Consider the following 21,394-nt stretch of genomic DNA (forward strand, 5'->3'; position numbering starts at 1 on the left):
ATTGTGTTTCAAAGCACAAGAAGGCTAAATGAGAAGGGAACAGGGAGATAATAACAGTGGAAGAAACAAAACAAAAAAACTGAAAAAAACAACAGTGATATATTTACAGTTTATTTACTACCTAATCTTGTTCCTGCCTTTGGCTGTCTCGTATTTGTATTTTGTATTTGTATTTGTATTTGTATTCGTATTTGTATTCAGGTTCTAAGTGCTTTAATTCTTTTCAGCATCTATTAGGTTCTATGGGCATCACTGGGTTTTTTCAATGTACTTCATGTTTCAGGTGAGATTATGATTTGCGACCTCAGGTTCAAGGTGCTTTTCCAGGTTCTCAGCAAATCTCAGCTTCGGTGATTCTTATGGTTTTCAGCACCTCTCAGCCAGGTTCTAATCCCTTCTTTGGTTCTAAGCACCTCTGATTGAAGTAGTCTGCCAGAGGCTACCCCCAAGGCAATCTGTTGCAAAGAGACAGAGGCTATCCCCAGCAGCCTCCCAGCACAGCAGCTCAATACTCCTCGAACTCCAGAAAGCAGCTGACGTTCTTACAGACATCTTGCTTTTCCTGGTTGGTTGGAAGTGTCCCTCCTTTTTATTTTACGTGTTATTGGCATGGGGAGTTTAACTTGACCGTTTTTCACATCATGCTCAGATTTGTGTCACCTGTCGCATGACAAGGGTAGGTCCGGTGAATGGATTTTGCTTCGGGATGGGTAAGCCATAAAATGCCCTACTCGAATGCTAGCTTAAACCATTGATGAATAGGTTTGAATCAGTGTCCACGGAAGTGTTGTGCAAGTCAAATCAAGTAAAGTCAGTAAATGTCTGATTAGCCTCGAATCGGTTCGACCCAGTGTCAGAATTGAAACAATATTATGCCTCCTATCGCAACAATTGCATGTGTATTGGCCTACGCCAAGTTGTCTAAACATCATATGCGAACAAACTCCACGGCAAAGTCTTGACCTTAGAGAAAGTAATGTAAGTCGCCATCTTGGATTAAAACCGCCATTTTAGGTTCTCTTGTTATATGGAAGTCACCCTGAACATCAAAATGGAGGCCGAATGACATTCTGAGTAAGATTCTGGCCATTGTGACCTCCGTACACATGAATAATTAATATGCCTGCAGGCCACTTGTCGGGTCACGAACTGAGACCTTGTCCTACCGTTGACCTATATGTAAATGTACAACTATATCAGTGAAACTAATCAAAATGCATATATTAAAGGATTGACCTGGCAAGGAACCCATAGGCCCGGCTCACAGAGTGGTTAACCCACGAGAGGGTTGGCCAAGGGCTGGACAAATTGTATAAGAGACCCAAGTATTCCAATGTGCGCTCTCTCTCACTAACGCATCAAACCCTCGTCGAGGTTCGTTATGTTACTCTGAGAGCCGAATAGCTATCCGTTTGTCAATTGACTTTGGTAACTGTCGTAGCTTTTAAATAAAGCACTTGTATGTTCTTTGTAACCTGTGTTGGTGTGTTTTTTTCTGGGCTTCCCGGCCTCATATTATTTTTCTGTTTCCACAGTTGGCGCCCGAACAGGGACCCTAAATATTGATGCCAGATCATTGAAGGTTGATGCAGACTATCGAACCGGGATCGGACGGTGTGATACTGCGGGCCCGACCGAACGAGACGCGATACCTCGCCAGCGTTGCACGATCCGATCCTTGGACGATAGTCATGTGGTCTGACACGACATCTTGACGAGGGTCCATTTTTGAGGCGGGCAGATTTGTCGAAACCACCAAACACAAGGTAAAATTCCTTAGGTAAGTTCTTTGGTAAACCGTACGGTCCTCCTTAGGTTTGGTCAGGTGCAGTCGTGACCCGACTCTTAATTTAACCCTGACAATTTGAATTTGGCGTATTGTATCTGCAGACACAATTATTGACCAGGTAACACCAATTTTTTGTGAAATGCCTGGGAAATTGTCTAGCTGCTTTAGGGCTCTGTTCCACAGCGATCGACAATCTTTGGAATTTTGCCGCCCGACACCACAGGAGGGGTCGCCGGCATGTACTATGTACTGTAAGTATGGCATTGGAAGTATAGTATTTAATGATATTTGGCACAGACAAACCAGACATGCCTCCGAATTTCAGTGGCCAATCAATGGTAGTTTTGAGATCCCCCGTATTGAATACCTAGAATCGGTTTTGCTAAAAAAGAAGGCCAGACCTGCAGCATTTGATGTTTTGCAGAATTGGAAAAAAGAAGCGTTGCAGCAGCTTAAAAGTAGGGATAAACATGCACGCCGTCATAAAGCAAATGCCGAAAAGGTGTTGTTATATGATAAGGAAAAACATTCGGAGTAGTTAAAAATATGGATAGGGCTTTCTCACTCGGTATCCAGAAAATGTATCCCTCTAAAGATTGTCATGCTTCCGAAGAATTTATTGAAAAATTGTTAAATGAACGCAGGCCTGGTGCCTCTGCGCCACCTCCGTATGATCCCCTCCCTGGTGCTCTGCCCATTCCTGCTGTTATTCCTGCTGTTATTTATGTTCCCCCTGTACAACCTACTGTTCCTATTCCTCTAGTTGTTGTTCCTCCACCTATTCTACCACCCCTTCCTCTTGCGCCGATAGTTGCACCCTCAACGAATTTGCCCACACCTCCGCTCCCGAGTGGTTCTGTATTGACTGAAGTTGATCGGGGTGCGGGGTCAAAGATTGTCACTCGAAATACTGTTTCTGCAGACAAGAAACGGGAATTATTTGCATGGGCTAAGCACTGTATGGAGAAAGGTGATCAAGTTAACGTTTTTTCCACATTATCAAATATGGGCAATTTTCCCGAGAAAAATGTTTTTATCGAAGGTTTGGGGACTCATTTATGTGTAATGTGGGGTAGATTACATAATACGGATCTCCCACAAGGGGTGAGGGATCTAAATACTTTAGCACTTTCAAGGGGCACAGAGGAGAAAGTACATGGTCATGTTGAGAGATTGTTTGAGTATAGGAGGGACTTTGAGAAATTACGGGATGAGGATGATGAAGACTACAGTATGTATGTGCAGAAACGGTTCCTTCCATGTCGTAGATCGGCACCGGAGGAAGTACGAATTTGTACCAAAGATGCGATTCGATGGATCTCGGATTCATCGATACCGCCGGATAAAGTATATGACACGTATAGTCAGTATACAGTAGAAATGCAGAGGAAGGTGATTCAGGTAATAGTAAAGTACCTGCAGGAAGAATGTGTAAGGAAGAAGGTTAGTTGTCCTATAGAGTTATTGGGTATTTGTAAGAGGGCTTTTTCGCCCGACACTTCTTCAGCTGCCTTAGTGCTCGACCTGGCTCTGTTGCTTAGTAAGCGGTCAGAGTTACCTATATCGCAGTTGCCTATGAGAGAGGTTCCTCCGACATTTGTCCCAAAGGTTGAGATTCCCGCTAACGCTGGGACTGGTGCACCTGCTGTGGATATCCCTGCACATTAATGTATCGCAATTTGTTCACGTCCCGTTTTCACGACAGGAAGTGAACACTATTAGACAATCAATTCCCGATATTAGGAAAAACCTGACAGGATTCTACAAAGAGATAGAGTCAGTTTTGCAGTCCTCTGTATTCACCTTAAGTGATGACTTGCTATTCCCTGTACTCCTGCCCGTAGATTTATGGAAGCAGGTTCGAACAATAGACAATGTGCCAGGGTTGGGAGATACGTGGGCTAACATGACTAGGTTTGATGGGGAAAGACCAGCTGGTGAGAAACCACCTCAGGTAATACTTACTTTGCCTGATAGAATTGTCGCAAAATTGAAAACCATAATTCCTGAGAAAATAATGATTTGGGACAAGCTTACGGCCTGTGTTCAAGGAAAAACTGAAGGTGCCACCGAGTTCTTTAATAGATTCAAACAGGTATTCTCTGACTTCAGTGGACAGGACTTGGGCACAGAGTCTGGGAAAAGGTTGTTTGTGGACAAATTTGCACGTGGATTGTTGCCTGACATCCAGTCGCAGATTATGTCCTCTGAGAGCGCTTGGCAGGCGAAATCCCAATCTGAAGTTTTGCACATGGCTCAGTATTATAAGAACCGTGTTAATAATGAAAAAGAAAAAATAGAGAAGAGGAAAGGAGATTTGAAGACTAAGGTATTGTTACAACAAATTGTTATAAATCCCAGAGGAGGTACTTCACAGACCAGAGGTCAGTATGTCCCAAAAGGAAACGCTCCTTTGGGTCCTGTGAATGTTAATCAATGTGCCTATTGCCGCCAGGAAGGTCATTGGTGAGCACAGTGCCCCGTCCTTCGCCAAAGGTCAAACAATGCATTCGGGAGTATGGGTAGACGACCTAGAAGTTGCCCCAGAGCGGGGGGCCCTGATAGAGGTCAGTTCTCGCAAGATCCTCAGCAACCTTTTTCACAGGAAAATCAGACTTCGAGTGTGGACACGAGAAACATATTTGATCACCCTTCTGCTGCCTACCGTTCTGAAGAGCTTCCTTCCGACGACATTTTATTTCGTTAGGACTGCCCGAAGCAGGGTTTGGAACTTTCACCTATTCCCGTTAATCAGAAAGGTCCCTACGTTGAATTGTTAGTGGGGAATAGGAAACATCAGTTTTTGATAGACACTGGAGCACAGAAGTGCTCCATTGATCATTCCCGGGTTCCAAACCTTCCACTGTCAGGGCAAACAAATGTTTCTGTAGGGTTTTCTGGCATACCAATTGCTTGCCCGGTTTCTTTGCCGGTGCCTGTTTGTTTGGGTCCCTTCACGGACCATTGTCCCTTCCTCCTGACTTCGAACTGCGGAAAGAATTTGCTGGGGTTAAATTTGTTGAAGGAATTGAATGCAATAATTCATTGTTCCTCTGACGGAGTGCGACTGATGGTTTCACCACAGCAACTTCCCAATTCTCAGTTTTTGACTCGACCATTGCCTCCTGAGTTTAGTGTTGTTCCGGAATGTTTATGGGCGGTTGACGACAATGATGTAGGGGTGCTACAGATTGAGCCCGTTAAAATAGTTTTGAATCATGGAGTTACACTACCACGCATTCCGCAATATAAAATATCCGTTGAGGGCGAGCGTGCTCTGAAGTGCATTGTCTCTGATTTTGTGCATCGAGGAGTGATTGAAGAGATTGGAGGTAGTTTATGTAACAGCCTGATTTTGCCTGTATACAAGAAAGGCGACAATGCAATCCCATACCGTTTCATAATTGATCTACGCGCTATTAACAAAGTTGTCGACCCACAATTTCCATTTGTGCCTGATGTAACAACGATACTAACAATGATCCCTGCTACAGCTACGCATTTTAGTGTTGTGGATCTAAAGATTGCTTTCTTTAGTATTCCTATACACAAGGAGAGTAGATATTTGTTCGCGTTCACCCTGGGAGGACGTTCGTTCACATTTACTCGTGCACCTCAAGGGTATACTGAAAGTCCAAGCATTTATAGTAGAGCTTTGAAAGAGCAGCTTGATAACCTTGAATTGCCACCTACTTGTACACTGCTTCAGTATGTCGATGACTTGCTTTTGGCTGCAGATTCTGAAAGTGCTTGTAAAGAAGGACTGTATTGTTGCTTATTCATCTGGCTGAAAACGGTCATAAAGCTTCGCTCAAAAAATGTCAATATTCTTGTCAGGAGGTCACCTATTTAGGCTACCTCCTGTCAAAGGAGGGGAGAAGATTGACACCTGAAAGAATAAAACACATTTCTGGCATGTCTGTTCCAAATACACAGAAGGAAGTCAGAGCCTTAATAGGTATGGCTTCTTACTGTAGGTTGTGGATCCCGAACTTTTCACTAGTGATAAAGCCGATGTTGGCTTTGACGAAGAAGGGCATTTCTTTGCCGCTGCCATGGAATTCGGAACATCAACGATCATTTGAGCTTCTCAGAACTGCGTTATGCTCTGCACCGGTTCTGGGTACTCAAGGCCTTTGTGTTGTTTGTGCATGAATGTGATGGATGTGCTTTGGCTGTGTTAACACAGGAACACGGAGGGAAGAATAGGCCGTGCGGCTACTACTCTTCCGCCCTTGATCCTGTCGCATGTGCTTTGCCAAGATGTTTGCGAGCTGTCGCTGCTGCTGCCACGTCTGTAAAACAGAGTGAGGGAATGGTCCTAGGCCATGATTTAATTTTGATGGTACCTCACTCTGTAGATGTCCTATTGAATAAAACCCAAATGCAACACCTCACCTCTGCACGGCTGACAAGGTATTAATTAATTCTGTTTGCCCCTCACATTCAAATTAAGAGTTGTTGTGTACTTAATCCGGCTGAACTCCTACCTTTCCCGCAAAATACTGTTTGCGGTGACGAAGAATTACATGGCTGCCTGTATACTACTGAACAGGAAACGAAGGGCAGGATAGACCTTATAGATACTGTAGGGGAGGACTGGTCCAGGAGACCCCTCTCGCCTGCGTTTTCTCCCCAGGTGAGGGCTATGGCTCATTGGGCGTTCCCTCGTGCCACCCGGGCCCAGGTGGTGGAGGGCTCACCCGCTGGAGACATTGCCCACACGTATTGTTAGCCCATACAAATTTAGCTAGGCCCAGAAACCATTTTTTGTCTGGTAAAGATGGTGTGAGCTCAGCGCACTGTAGCGCGGCCCCCACCCTTGGAGAGTCTCATCCCTGTTGCCGCAGCACCCTGGCAGATCCGCTGTGAGCACGTTTCCACGAACAAGACGGACATGAGCTAGCGCAATACGCTAACATTGTAACAGTTCACCTCCCGCAGTGTACTATCACTATCAGCATGACCCGGCCAGCAGGCCTGAACAATGAGAAGAACGGTAAAATGGTCATCTGATGGCAGACAGTCTTAATATATATGTATATAGTAATGTCAAGACCACTTGCAAAGTATGCTTTCTTCCACAAAATCTCTTATATTACAAACGCCTGTAGAATGTATTAAAATGAGAGAGCATGCTCCCATGATATAAGCAATGGCGAGCTCACACCATTACAGGTGGATGCTAATAATAAAGGAACGCTCCAGGGATCTGTTTGTTGCGTGTATCACTGGGCAGCCTACCTCCCATGGTTTTGCACCATAACTAAGCTAATGCTGCTAGAGTACACGAGAAAGCGAATGCAACTATACTATAAACTCATGTAAAGGATGCGCGAGAATGCACTTATCATGTGTGTACCCCTTATGTGCCACCACCGTCACGTACAGTGGCGGGTCGTTTTCTATGTACTCCACCGACCCAACTACTACCTCATTTACTGCGAATGTATATGCATGTAACTAAAATACTGTAGCTGCTAGAATATAATGTACAAATATGGTGCTCGGACTGGGTATAATCGAGACACATCCAGCAAAGTTTAAATGCATGTTTTGAAGCGATTTTGAATAAGTATTATAGAAAGTGTTCAAATGTTTGTGATGTCTTTACCTACATTCAGCAACACACGAGGGAGATACCTTTGTGAATGCGTACAAGGCCATTTCCCCCTCCCACCCTGCGAAGGCTGCCAAGACATGAGAACAGAGGCCCGCTCTGCGCTATCCCACCTCCCCCGACCAGACTGGAGCCGCTTCAAAGATTTGTAGCCCCACTGCAGCACCCAAGGCCGCGACCAGCCACCTGCATTATTTACAGCACAGCAGTAAACCTTTGTCTAAACTCACGCGCCCCCTCGTAAACCCCACAACCCACCGGACCGTCTTAGACTTATGGCCCTGTGCAATCAGGACACCCAACACTTTGACAACACACAGCGGAACATCCATAACAACTTCTAACAAGACAGAAAGACCTGTACCACCCGTCCCAGGCCCCGAAGCTTAGCCCCTCGACCTATGGCCCCGGTCAGCAGGACACGGGTAACCAGGCCTCGATGTATTACCTCCAGACACCTCACAAGGTGCATTCCTCCTGTGTTGCATTAACCTATAGAATAACCTATTGGAAGATTTACTAAAGAGAATAACACTGTAAATGACTGAATGACTGCGGTGTGCATGGCCGAGGGCAAGTAAGTCAGGAAAGGCATTCATCTCTGCCACAGGCCGCCTTGGCACACCAACACCGCCCGGATGAACTCAAGCCGACCTGCCAGGCCCAGCCCAACCCACGAGGGTGACCAGTGACGTCCTCCAGCCAAGACCAACCACGCCGCAGCAGCACCTATAGTTAGTCGTCGCCACCCAATCCCAATGAACTTGTGCCCCCTATAGTATGTAGGTTTTGATGACGTTTTTTGTAAATATATACGCCTGTCTTTGCTATTGTCAGACAGAGCGCTCTCGGAGTTTGCAGAGTTCTTTGCATGCCCTATTCTGATTGATAAACTCCCATTTACGCTCACCCGCAATCTGTCTTGGCCTTATTCCCATTTTGGGAGAGTCGTTCATTGTCTCTCATTGCGGGGAGGATCGTGCTGTCTGGGGTCGCTTGCTTTCACTGGTGACCCCGATAGCGTGATTTTTATTCCTTCCTAACTCCTTATAACCGTCCCCTTTTGGCACGAGAATCTCCGGTCGAAAAGGGATACGCACGGTGAGCCGGCTCCGGGAGGCTGTCCGCCAACGGCGACCGGTACACTAAGAAGTGCGCACTCAATAGAGAGGGGGTACGGGATCCCGGTTGAAAAATCCCCTTTGAGTACCGCTCGCCGGAGCCGGGGCTGACTGTAGAGCTGACGGCGACACTGCCTGGACGGACCCAGTTTCGGACACTATCGGTTCAAGACGGGCACGTGAGTACTGAGTGCGAGCAATTCTAAAGGGAGCGGGGAAAGAAGTGTAAGACAGATAACGAGAAGGGGGGGTACGCAGATCTTCTAAGGATCATCTTAAATTTTCCTTGCTTTTTCTTTGCATATGGCCATTAGGATCAAGAGGTGAATAAGAGATAAAAGTGACGGGAACCTAGCTCTGAAAGGGGGTGGAAGGCGGCGCCGCATAGTGCTATCTTGACTAGTACTGGGAATATATGAAGAAGTGGAGTATAAAATAAAAGTGTTCAGCAAAAGGGGACACTGAGAGTACATTAGTGACCGCTATTACTTTTTTCCTTTCTTTTCTTTAAGGGTAGGGGGAGAATAAAGAACTGTGATTAGCACAAACTTAGGGAGACAGTAAGAGAAGAAGAGTCGTACTAGAAAGGGGGGAAAACAGGTTAATATCTATATATATACGCATCCAGATATTCAAATAAGACGAACAGGGACAGCCGGCTAGGGAGGAAAGGGAGGGCAGCTTGAATGGTGAATTGAGTGCTGCCAAGGGGTGTGTGCACATCGTATGCGCTAGTAGACATTTTTGATGTTGTGAATGTGTAAAGCGGTTATACATGCATAATAGTTAAATGGTCATGGTAAGTGTGGTTGGATAAAACTTTTTTCCCTTTTAAGACAACGTCAATATAGTGAAGTGAGTGAGTACCTTTTTGATTTCCAGGCTGACATTGTCAAAATAAAGGATGGGTTGCTCTTGTATGTGCCCCCCAAAGAGAACAGAATAGACATTGTGTACGGCCAGTTTTGTATTGTGCAGTCAGGGAGGAGGGGAGCCCAAAGGGACCCAACATTGAATGTGAAGTAAAATATAAAGAATAACATTGATACTACATTTACATTGTAGTTGCAAACACACTGAGAGACACCAGCACTAGGAGGGCACAGAGATGGGGGCTGAAACACCCTTATCACATATTTGTAAGAATCTCCCGGGATACGTGGAGCGGATTAAAAAATATCACGACCAATGGGTGACCGAGCTAAAGGGGGAGGGGTTACCTCAGATTTGGCCCGAGGGAGGGTCATTTGATAAAAGTGTTCTGGATACGGTGGCCACATGCATTTTTCTAAAATACAAAGGAAAGCAGCTGCAAAATAGGAGGGAAATATTAGATCTTTGGAGGTTATTTGAAGAGATACCACCGCCTAAAACACCAGCATTAAATCCTGATCTCCCGTCCACCACAGACAATCCACTACTAATACAAAGAGATGTCAAAGAAGGGTCAAGTGTAGCGCCACCAGTAGAGGTAATAAGTTTGTACCCGATATTAAAGAAGCCTGTGCCCGCAGAGGGGTACAGTGACCCCACGTACATACCTCCCCCGAAAGATACTACACCCCACCGGCCCACGGCACCTCCGCCATATGAAAGCACGAGGGAGCGAGCCCAGGCAGGCACACAAAGGGTAGATATCGAGAAGCTCACAGATGATTTAGAATCAAGACTGTCGTTAGCAAAGGATGAGCGCTCGAGGATAAAAGACATATGCGAACGAACAGCACTAGATGCAACTAGATCAGGGCGTACGTCCAGAGCACCAGGTGAGAATAGAAAGCCCGAAGAGGGGTGGAAAAAGGGCGAGATTCTGTTCAGAATTGAGGAAGAACCAACGCGAATAATAGAAGTAGGGCCCCGAGAGGGAGATGTTGTAAACGAAGAAAGGCTTGGGGGAATTAGAGAGGAATTGCTGTGTGATATAAGGGACGAGTTAGAAGAAAGCGACAGGTTGAGTATGGCGATGGGAGGGGGAAGCGAGGGGGAGGAAGGTACATGTTCAATGAGAACACTGGAGGATGAGTGGACGGGGCGACTAAGGAACAGAGTGGGAAAAATGGCATCACTGGGAACATCAGCAGCCAAAACGGGTCCGGACGCAACGACGAAAGGAAGGCTACAGCTCCCGTTGATACACAGGGGAGGAGGGAGGCCTAACTATATCCCATGGGCACAGATGGACAAAGCCAATTTATTAAAGCTATTGCCCCTGTTGTCAGGAGGGGCAAGTAAGTGGATATATGCCTTTGAGAAACATACTGCTGGGGTACCCCTAGCCATAGGAGATGTAAAAAGTCTACTCGTATCAGCAGTGGGCGATCAGGCTGAAAGGGTATGGGTTAAGGCCGGTTTCCCGGGAGTAACGCTAGACTGTGGCCGCCATGATGGGGCCTCCTTTAACACAGTGCGTGCTAGGGTGTGGGATGCCTTACGCGACACATTCCCAGATACACCGGACTTACAGTCAGTGATGCAGTGTACAATGAATGACGGGGAAGAGGCTATGGATTACATTTTTCGGGTCCAAGAGATGTGGAGAGCAGAAACGGGCACGCCCTGGTATCAATCGACATCTTTATTTTATTTTATTATAAAGAGAGGGCTCCCAAAGGAAGTGCAGAAGGTGCTTGACAAGATAGCAGGTATTGAAGCAAAGGGATGGCCAGAAATTCAGAGCATAATAGTACACCATTGTAAACGAATCAAGGAGAGGGAGAAGGAGGTGGCGCAGAAAAGATTGGCAGACGAGGCGAAGTTAGTACAGTCAAAGTTAGTGAAGGTTGCAGCAGCAGTAGCCGCGCTCCCACACAGTAGGGAGGGAGATGATGAGGAGGAGGGGCTGATAGCACTCCAAGGAAGGGTGGCAACTAATTGGGCGGGAACAGCACAGCGGCAGTGGACTGAGCAGGAGCAAGGTGGAAGTCCGCAGTGGCAAGAGTGGACCCCTCGAGGGGGACGAGGTGGGTACAGGGGCCGGAGAGGAGGCGGACAGGGGTACGGGGGAATGGGAGGAAATGGATGGCAGGGTCCCAGGGGCCCCCAGGGGAGTTGCTGGAACTGTGGACGATGGGGGCATTACTCCAGGGAGTGCAGAAGTAGACAAAACAATGGGCTCCAGGAGGAGGAGAATTATGGTCATCCACACCCAGGGAGCCCATATGGTCTCCCAATGGGACAGCAGCAACTAAGAAACTCCGGCCAGGGTACCACGGGCCAGCAACAGGGACACCAGTATAGGACACAGAACCACCCCCAAAACAATGACAGTATGCAATACACGCCAGGTAACCCTTTCGCGACAACAGCAAACGGGGCCCCCGCGCCAGCACCTTATAGCGGCATGTCAGTGGTTTCAGGGAGTGTCTTTAATGAGGGAGGGGCGATGAGATACCCCGCATAGGACAGCCCACAGAGAACACTTGCGTGTCCAGTTCTATCCACCACCTACAATGCAGCAGAGGAACCATTGGTAGGGGCGCAGATAGGAGACAAGCAGTTTATATTCATGGTTGATTCGGGAGCGGAGAAATCATGTGTCAGAGAGGGCCGATTCTCGTTATCTAACAGGAAGTTAGAGACGCAGGGGTTCTCTGGGGCTGTAATTGAAGTTCCTTACACAGAAGCTTTGGATGTAACAGTGGGGGGTAAGACTGTGAAGGCACCCTTATTGTATTACGAACATTCCCCAATAAACTTGCTAGGGAGGGATCTCCTGAGTAAACTCAACATGACCATATCATTTACCGAGAGAGGGTTAGTGTGTTCTACACCCGGGATATGCCCCTTGCGTGCGATGTTGGTAGTGCAAGCCTACACAACCACACAGGAAATACGAGGGCTGCCACAAAATGAGGAAATGTTTATCAAAGGGCTGAAGACTCTGGCCCTCATAATTCCCGAGCTAAGAAGCATGGACTGGAGGATTCCGGCGGAGTTCCTCTTCCGCCCCATAGTGTGTCCCAACACAGCACCAGGATCAGTGGTATCATTAGACTTGCACGCTGTACAAGTGTCAGCAAAAAGGATCACCGTGATTGGAATGGACGAGGAAGGGTGTGAGTGGCGCACAGTGCTGTGCACAAACGCCAACATCGCCCTACGAGAGGTAACAGATGAGGATCTCTTTTCAGACACAGAAGGGGATGGTGAGATAGTAATGGAAATAGCGATGCCCTGTGATATTTTAATACAAGCAAGGGAGACCCCCGTCCAATTGATGACAGTGGTAGGAGCACCACCGTCATTTTTTGATGATGACATGAGGCTCGTACCAAACAACTTATGGACAACAGGCCCCCATGATGTGGGACTGTTGCACGGAGTACAACCTGTGGTAATAAAACTAAAGCCAGGAGCAATTTTACCGCGAGTTAAACAGTATCCTTTGTCTCGTGAAGCTGAAGAAGGGATAAAAGAGACAATAAATGCCCTTCTAGCACAAGGGATAATAGTGCCTTCAAACTCCCCATGTAACACCTGTATTTATCCAATCAAAAAAGCAAAAGGGGGGTTTTGGAGGATGATACAAGACTTACGCCCCCTCAATGATGTAATTCAGAAGGAGTTCCCTCTAGTCCCGAACCCTGCATCAATACTATGCAGCATCCCGAAAGAGGCATCACATTTCACAGTAGTAGACTTGAAGAACGCATTTTTCTCTATACCCCTGGCTGAAGAGAGTAGATACCTTACCGCCTTCACACTGAGGGGTAAAAGATATGAACATTGCAGATTACCACAGGGATACTGCGAGAGCCCGAGCATCTTCAACCGCGTATTACATGAAGACCTAGGAAACCTATCAGTTGAGAGCACCATTATTCAGTACGTAGACGATTTACTAGTATGCGCACAAAACGAAGAGAAATGCAGAACAAATTCCATAACATTACTGACTTTGCTGGCCAACAAGGGGTACAAAGTGGACAAGGGAAAGCTACAGTACTGTCTGACAGAGGTCCTGTACCTAGGACAGTTGATTTCAAAAGATGGGAAAAGAATAATACCAGACAGAGTAGAAGCCATAAGATCAGTAGGTGAACCCACAACAGCAAAAGACATGCAGAAATTCCTGGGAATGTGCAATTACTGCCGAGCATGGATATTAGATTATGCGGCATACACCAGGCCCCTATTACAAGCATTAAAGGTGGCCCAACAGGAGAACAGGAAGATGGAATGGACGGAAGAGATGAGCTCCTCTTTCCAAACATTAAAAGATTTGATTTCAAGCGCCCCAGTACTCGCAAACCCTGATTATGGACGCAAATTTTACCTATTCTCACACTGCAAAGAAACACTCATGACAGCAGTGCTGACACAAAAAACGTCCTTAGGACACAAGCCATTGGCTTACTATAGTGGTACTTTAGATGCCGTGATGCAGGGCCATTTCGCGTGTGAGCAATCACTCGCGGCAGCCGCGTTCGCGATTGAGAAAAGTGCCACCATAGTAATGGGTTGCCCGGTGACATTGTTTGTGGAACATTCATTATTTGCAATACTAGAGAGATCAAAAAGCACACTGACCACACAGCGGGCGACAGCCTACGAGATTATATTGTCCAGCGCCAACATCCATATAGTGAGATGCAAGACAGTGAACCCAGCCACATTCATTACAGAAGCGTGTACACTAGAGGACATGCAGAACCACGATTGTGCAACCTACACAGGAGAAAGAGGGGAGGACACAGTGGTGTGTGAGAACGCTCTAAGCGAGGGGGAAGTGTACTTTGTGGATGGGTCTGCATCAATTGACGTGGACACGGGAGAAAAACACGTTGGCATGGCAGTAGTGAGGTTAGAAGACGGTGAGTATGAAACACTGGTACAATACCGCCTCCCATCACATTACTCGGCACAGGCAGCAGAACTGATTGCGCTCATAGAAGCACTACATGCAGCAAAGGGTTGTGCAGTGACAATATACACAGACTCAGCTTACATGACAACGACAGTACATGGAGGCCTAGCAAGATGGGGGCGTAGGGGATTTAGGCGGGCAGACGGAACACCAGTACAGCATGCAGAATTGTTGAAAGAATTAATTGAGGCCCTGCAAAACCCTACAGCAGTAGCAATAGTAAAGTGCCAAGCACATACATCCAACACAGATGTTGTGTCTTTAGGGAACGCGGCAGCGGACGCTGCCGCCAAGGAGGCTTCCTATTTTCAGAAAAATGACACAGGTGAGTACATGCTTAAGAACAAGAGAAACGAAGAGCCCCCAGAAGGATATAATATGATGCCCATATCACAAATAATAGAATTACAGGAAGGAGCCAGTGCAGAGGAAAAATTAATGTGGACAAAACGAGGGTGCAGCAAGTCAGGAACAGACCTGCTGTGGCGGCAAAATAACTCGAGGAAAGTGGTAATGCCAATACAGCTATTAGAGGTTGCATTTCAACAGCTACACTTCCCTGCACATAACACCAAACAGCATATTGCAGCAGAAATACAGGAAGAATGGTTCGTGCCCTGCCTCCAGGAGCATGTGTCTCGATTGGCAATGGAATGTACAACATGCCAAATATACAATTCAGGAATGACATTACGCACTCTCCGGGGAACAATACCTAAACCCATTGGCCCATTCAAAGAACTGCATATAGATTATGCAGATATGGGGGAAAAGTGTAATGGCGCACGGTACATGATCGTGGTTGTGTGCCCATTTTCGAGGTGGGTGGAAGCAGGACCCTGCGCACGACCCGATGCCAAGAGCGCCGCCAAGTTCCTAGTAAGGGAAGTGTTCCCGCGCTGGGGAATTTGTGACGTGATTCGCTCAGACAACGGCACTCATTTTGTGAATGAGCTTTTTAAGGAAGTCACTACATTATTGGGAATAAAACATAAATTATGTTAAATTTATCATCCTCAAAGTAATGGCGTAGTGGAAAAGATGAACGGACTGTTGAAGGGCAGGTTATCAAAACTATGCTTCTCATTAAAAAAGAATTGGATTTACTGCCTACCCCTTGCGCTATTTGAATTAAGGAATCAGCCAAGCAAAGACCACCATTTGTCCCCGCACGAGATCGTGACTGGGAGACGGATGAACACGGCACACTCGCCACTGCGCGAACACTCAGACGCTCACAGAAGCGCTGCGATATTGGGAGATGAGTTCACAGATTATTTAAAGAAATTGACAAGGGCAGCGCGCGTGATATCAAAGCAACTCTCCCCACCCTTCACTAGAGAAGAGGGAAATGTAACAGGCGCTGTCACGGAGCCAGGGCAACAGCTACAGCTAATGCCAGGCGACTGGATTTATGTCAGAAGCTTTGTGCGTCGGTGGAATGCACCACGATTCCATGGCCCATACGAAGTAATATTTTGCACGCCCACGGCAGTAAAGGTCAAAGGGTTGAGGTACTGGGTGCACTTGACCGATGTACGGAAGGCATATAGCAACGTACAAGAGGAGGTAGATGAGGAGGCACAGACAACAGCAAACGCTGCAACTGAGCAGAATGACTGAATATGAACTTGTGTGTATGTGTTGGTACTAAATTTGAATAAATGCACAACTGATAAAGATACAAAAAAAAAAAAAAGAATTTTTTTTAACTTTTATCTTGTTGAGTGTGTATATATATATTTAATGGAATGCCAAATTATAAGCTTGTATACACCCTTGTCTGTGAATACCCCTCCCCGTATCCCCACCCGCTTCCATTCCCCGTCACATGTACATTGGCACTGATGGTGCTAGCAAAATGTTTACATGTATGCACTCAATGCACTTTTATATCTTAAACAGGAGCTTCCATGGCATCTAACGGGCAGCCTGCAAAGGATAGATTTACTAGAATTAGAGAGTGGTTAACTGAGAAATGCATATATTCGTATGAATGTGGACTATCTGCGTGCATTGTATTGTTTTTTACATTGATGTTTGGTCTGGTTACATACTGGTTCATAGCGTTCATCTCTATCGAGATGAACGAGGGGGGAGGGAACAACACAACTACTGGGACCAATACAACTGCAAGTGTCAATGCCAATACAAGGGAAGGTGATTTTTTGGTATGGGACGGAACTAAACTTGTGTGGGGCTACTATACTACGCCATCCAATGTTGTCATCTCACAAGATGGAGGGCCAAAGGGTAAAAGGCAAAATAACACACTGTCCCCACCTGAGATGTCTAATTACAATGCTCACAGCTTAAACGACCGAAACCCCTCTGCCATATCCTGGTTGTATAACACCCCCACCAGCCAACCTGCCCCCATGGCCATAGACAATAAAAGAATGAAAGCAACACATGAAATATTATATGATGACTGGGTGAAGGGGGGCGGGAAGAGGAAAGGGGGGTCTGTTTTGCCCTTCGTTCAGGAGGTTGGGAAGCGCCAAAGGAACAAGAATAACAGACGGAAGAGGGAAGCAGGGAGGAGGAAGTATGATGAGTACTATGGGCTAGGTCTAGATAAAATGGAAGACCCACGACACCCCACCAAACAAATAAGTGGTATGCAGATATGAGTGCCACAGCTAAACAAACAACAAACGAGAGCTGTTATGTCTGCTCCCTTATTCCCCACGCATCAGGTACACCCAAAGTATTGTTACCCAAAGAGTTGCCAATCATAGATGCCCAGTGTCTCCTTCATCTTACGTTATGCAGGATTAAGAACACCTTCCAGGCACATGAAGTGACTTTTCAAATGCTACAGAACGAGAAAACGTGCTACCCAAAACGGGCAGGGGTGGTATGTCTGAAGGAACCATTTTTTGTAATTGAAGGGACACTTTTTTCTGACAACAAGTGGAAGGACGAAGAAGTAATGTGTAAAGCTGAAGCACTGAGGGGTGTGGCACCGGTGAAGTTGCAATGGATAGAAGAAACGTGCACACCCGTATGGAAGGAACACATTTCAAAACTAACCTGGGTTACGCCCATCGAAAAGCCTTTCAAGCTGCAGAGTGAAATAGACTATGAACTATGTTTCGAAGGAGAAGGGAGAACGTCCATGGGGACGAACAAGAAGTGCAACAAAACCATCACCATCCCAGATCTAAGAAAAGGGACTGCGGCCCTTATGGACACGTACTGGGTATGTGGCAACCAGGCATACCTACACCTCCCCCCGTCGTGGAGTGGCAGCTGCTCAATGGCCACTCTGCACTCAGCTCTAATGGTGATACCAGAAAGCCACATCGATGGAAGCAAAAGGACACAGGAACGCACGCAACAGAGTGTGGCCCAACCAACTGCAGAATCACAAATGTATGTCCTGTCTTCCGGAAGCAAGGGAGAGGTGCTAACCCGTCACAGATGAGCATCAAATTACATCTCACAGGCATCATCAGAACTATTGGCTCAGATCCCAGACAAATATCGATTATTCAGCTCAGCAGAAACATTTTTTGCCTCACTCGTATCAAGTGTCCAAGCAAGGGCAAACGCAAAATGGCTCCAGATAACCCGTTGGGAATTGATTCAGCTGGCAAACGACACTGAAGAAGGATTTAACATAATAAAGGTCGAACTAAGAGCTTTGCGACTGATGACCATGCAAAACAGGTATGTCCTGGACCTGTTGACGGCGATGGACGGCGGTGTTTGCCGAAAAATAGGAAGTGCCTGCTGCACATTCGTACCTTCTGAAGACGCAGAGAACGGCTCCCTGTCCCATGTGATCGAAGCAGTCCACAACCTAGGAGAAAAAATGAAGATGGAAGGCGGAGCAGAAGATAGTACATGGTTCGATAACATCTTCTCCTGGGTCCCCTCATGGCTTGGAACGACTGTGAAATTTTTGATGCCAGCTGTGGTGTTCCTCCTTTTGATTTTCTGCCTGTGCCAGGTGGGTCTTCGAGTCTGTGCTAACGCAGTACCAAATGGTGCAATGATGATGGTGACAATGGGCAACTCACACGGTACAATAAAAACAATGCAAGAAGCACAAATACAAACAGGGATAGATAACACACCCAGGTACCAATTGGTGCCCATGTACCACGACAAGGATATTGTAGATAAGCTGTGGCACACCACCATCAAAGAGCCCCGCATACTAGAATGGTACGAGGAAGTTTGGGTAGATTTGGAGGGAGATGGTGGGTGTATATATCTCACGTGTACTCCAGATGAATACGCCAGGAGAGGTGAGAGCTTAAGGGGGGTGTGCAGAGCATGGATGCCTATCAAAGGAACTCCTGCATGGGATGAGGCGGTTATGGACGAAGCAGAATGTAGGAGGATAGAAGAGCTAAAGAATTCATTACTTAAGTAACCAAAGGGGGGAAATGTAGGGGAGGACTGGTCCAGGAGACCCCTCTCGCCTGCGTTTTCTCCCCAGGTGAGGGCTATGGCTCATTGGGCGTTCCCTCGTGCCACCCGGGCCCAGGTGGTGGAGGGCTCACCCGCTGGAGACATTGCCCACACGTATTGATTGCCCATACAAATTTAGCTAGGCCCAGAAACCATTTTTTGTCTGGTAAAGATGGTGTGAGCTCAGCGCACTGTAGCGCGGCCCCCACCCTTGGAGAGTCTCATCCCTGTTGCCGCAGCACCCTGGCAGATCCGCTGCGAGCACGTTCCCACGAACAAGACGGACATGAGCTAGCGCAATACGCTAACATTGTAACAGTTCACCTCCCGCAGTGTACTATCACTATCAGCATGACCCGGCCAGCAGGCCTGAACAATGAGAAGAACGGTAAAATGGTCATCTGATGGCAGACAGTCTTAATATATATCTATATAGTAATGTCAAGACCACTTGCAAAGTATGCTTTCTTCCACAAAATCTCTTATATTACAAACGCCTGTAGAATGTATTAAAATGAGAGAGCATGCTCCCATGATATAAGCAATGGCGAGCTCACACCATTACAGGTGGATGCTAATAATAAAGGAACGCTCCAGGGATCTGTTTGTTGCGTGTATCACTGGGCAGCCTACCTCCCATGGTTTTGCGCCATAACTAAGCTAATGCTGCTAGAGTACACGAGAAAGCGAATGCAACTATACTATAAACTCATGTAAAGGATGCGCGAGAATGCACTTATCATGTGTGTATGTCTAAGCCTCTTATGTGCCACCACCGTCACGTACAGTGGCGGGTCGTTTTCTATGTACTCCACCGACCCAACTACTACCTCATTTACTGCGAATGTATATGCATGTAACTAAAATACTGTAGCTGCTAGAATATAATGTACAAATATGGTGCTCGGACTGGGTATAATCGAGACACATCCAGCAAAGTTTAAATGCATGTTTTGAAGCGATTTTGAATAAGTATTATAGAAAGTGTTCAAATGTTTGTGATGTCTTTACCTACATTCAGCAACACACGAGGGAGATACCTTTGTGAATGCGTACAAGGCCATTTCCCCCTCCCACCCTGCGAAGGCTGCCAAGAGATGAGAACAGAGGCCCGCTCTTCGCTATCCCACCTCCCCCGACCAGACTGGAGCCGCTTCAAAGATTTGTAGCCCCACTGCAGCACCCAAGGCCGCGACCAGCCACCTGCATTATTTACAGCACAGCAGTAAACCTTTGTCTAAACTCACGCGCCCCCTCGTAAACCCCACAACCCACCGGACCGTCTTAGACTTATGGCCCTGTGCAATCAGGACACCCAACACTTTGACAACACACAGCGGAACATCCATAACAACTTCTAACAAGACAGAAAGACCTGTACCACCCGTCCCAGGCCCCGAAGCTTAGCCCCTCGACCTATGGCCCCGGTCAGCAGGACACGGGTAACCAGGCCTCGATGTATTACCTCCAGACCCCTCACAAGGTGCATTCCTCCTGTGTTGCATTAACCTATAGAATAACCTATTGGAAGATTTACTAAAGAGAATAACACTGTAAATGACTGAATGACTGCGGTGTGCATGGCCGAGGGCAAGTAAGTCAGGAAAGGCATTCATCTCTGCCACAGGCCGCCTTGGCACACCAACACCGCCCGGATGAACTCAAGCCGACCTGCCAGGCCCAGCCCAACCCACGAGGGTGACCAGTGACGTCCTCCAGCCAAGACCAACCACGCCGCAGCAGCACCTATAGTTAGTCGTCGCCACCCAATCCCAATGAACTTGTGCCCCCTATAGTATGTAGGTTTTGATGACGTTTTTTGTAAATATATACGCCTGTCTTTGCTATTGTCAGACAGAGCGCTCTCGGAGTTTGCAGAGTTCTTTGCATGCCCTATTCTGATTGATAAACTCCCATTTACGCTCACCCGCACTCTGTCTTGGCCTTATTCCCATTTTGGGAGAGTCGTTCATTGTCTCTCATTGCGGGGAGGATCGTGCTGTCTGGGGACGCTTGCTTTCAATACTCCATTGGACAATGCAGAAGGGGAGCTGTTCTGTGATGGCTCCTGCTTCAAACTCCCAGATGGTACATCTACAGCTGCTTACGCAGTTACTACATTGAGAACGGTTGTTGAAATGAAGAGAATTCTGCATAATTCCGCGCAGCCCGCAGAGATTATAGCATTGACCCGAGCTTGTGAACTCTCCGAAGGGCGTACAGTAAACATATATACTGATAGCCAGTACGCCTTTGGGGTGGCTCACAACTTTGGGAGACTCTGGTCGGAAAGAGGGTTCCTAAACTCACATGGGACCAAGATTCAGCATGGTCCCCTGATAGTGCAATTGCTCTCGGCACTCTCACTCCCTAGGCAGATAGCAATCATGAAATGTGCAGCACATCGTAAGGTCGTAGATGATGTGGGGAAAGGGAACGCTTTTGCTGACCAGATAGCCAGGCAAACGGCCACAGACCTTAGCACAGACATGTATGCTCTAAGGGAAACAAGAGATGCCTATGTAATGGATGAGGGTATCGGGTCTGTGCGAGATATTCAAACTGATGCCACA

This window comes from Ambystoma mexicanum, chromosome 5p (assembly GCF_040938575.1).
Source record: "Ambystoma mexicanum isolate Mex_15411 chromosome 5p, UKY_AmexF1_1, whole genome shotgun sequence".
Classification (NCBI taxonomy): Eukaryota; Metazoa; Chordata; class Amphibia; order Caudata; family Ambystomatidae; genus Ambystoma; species Ambystoma mexicanum.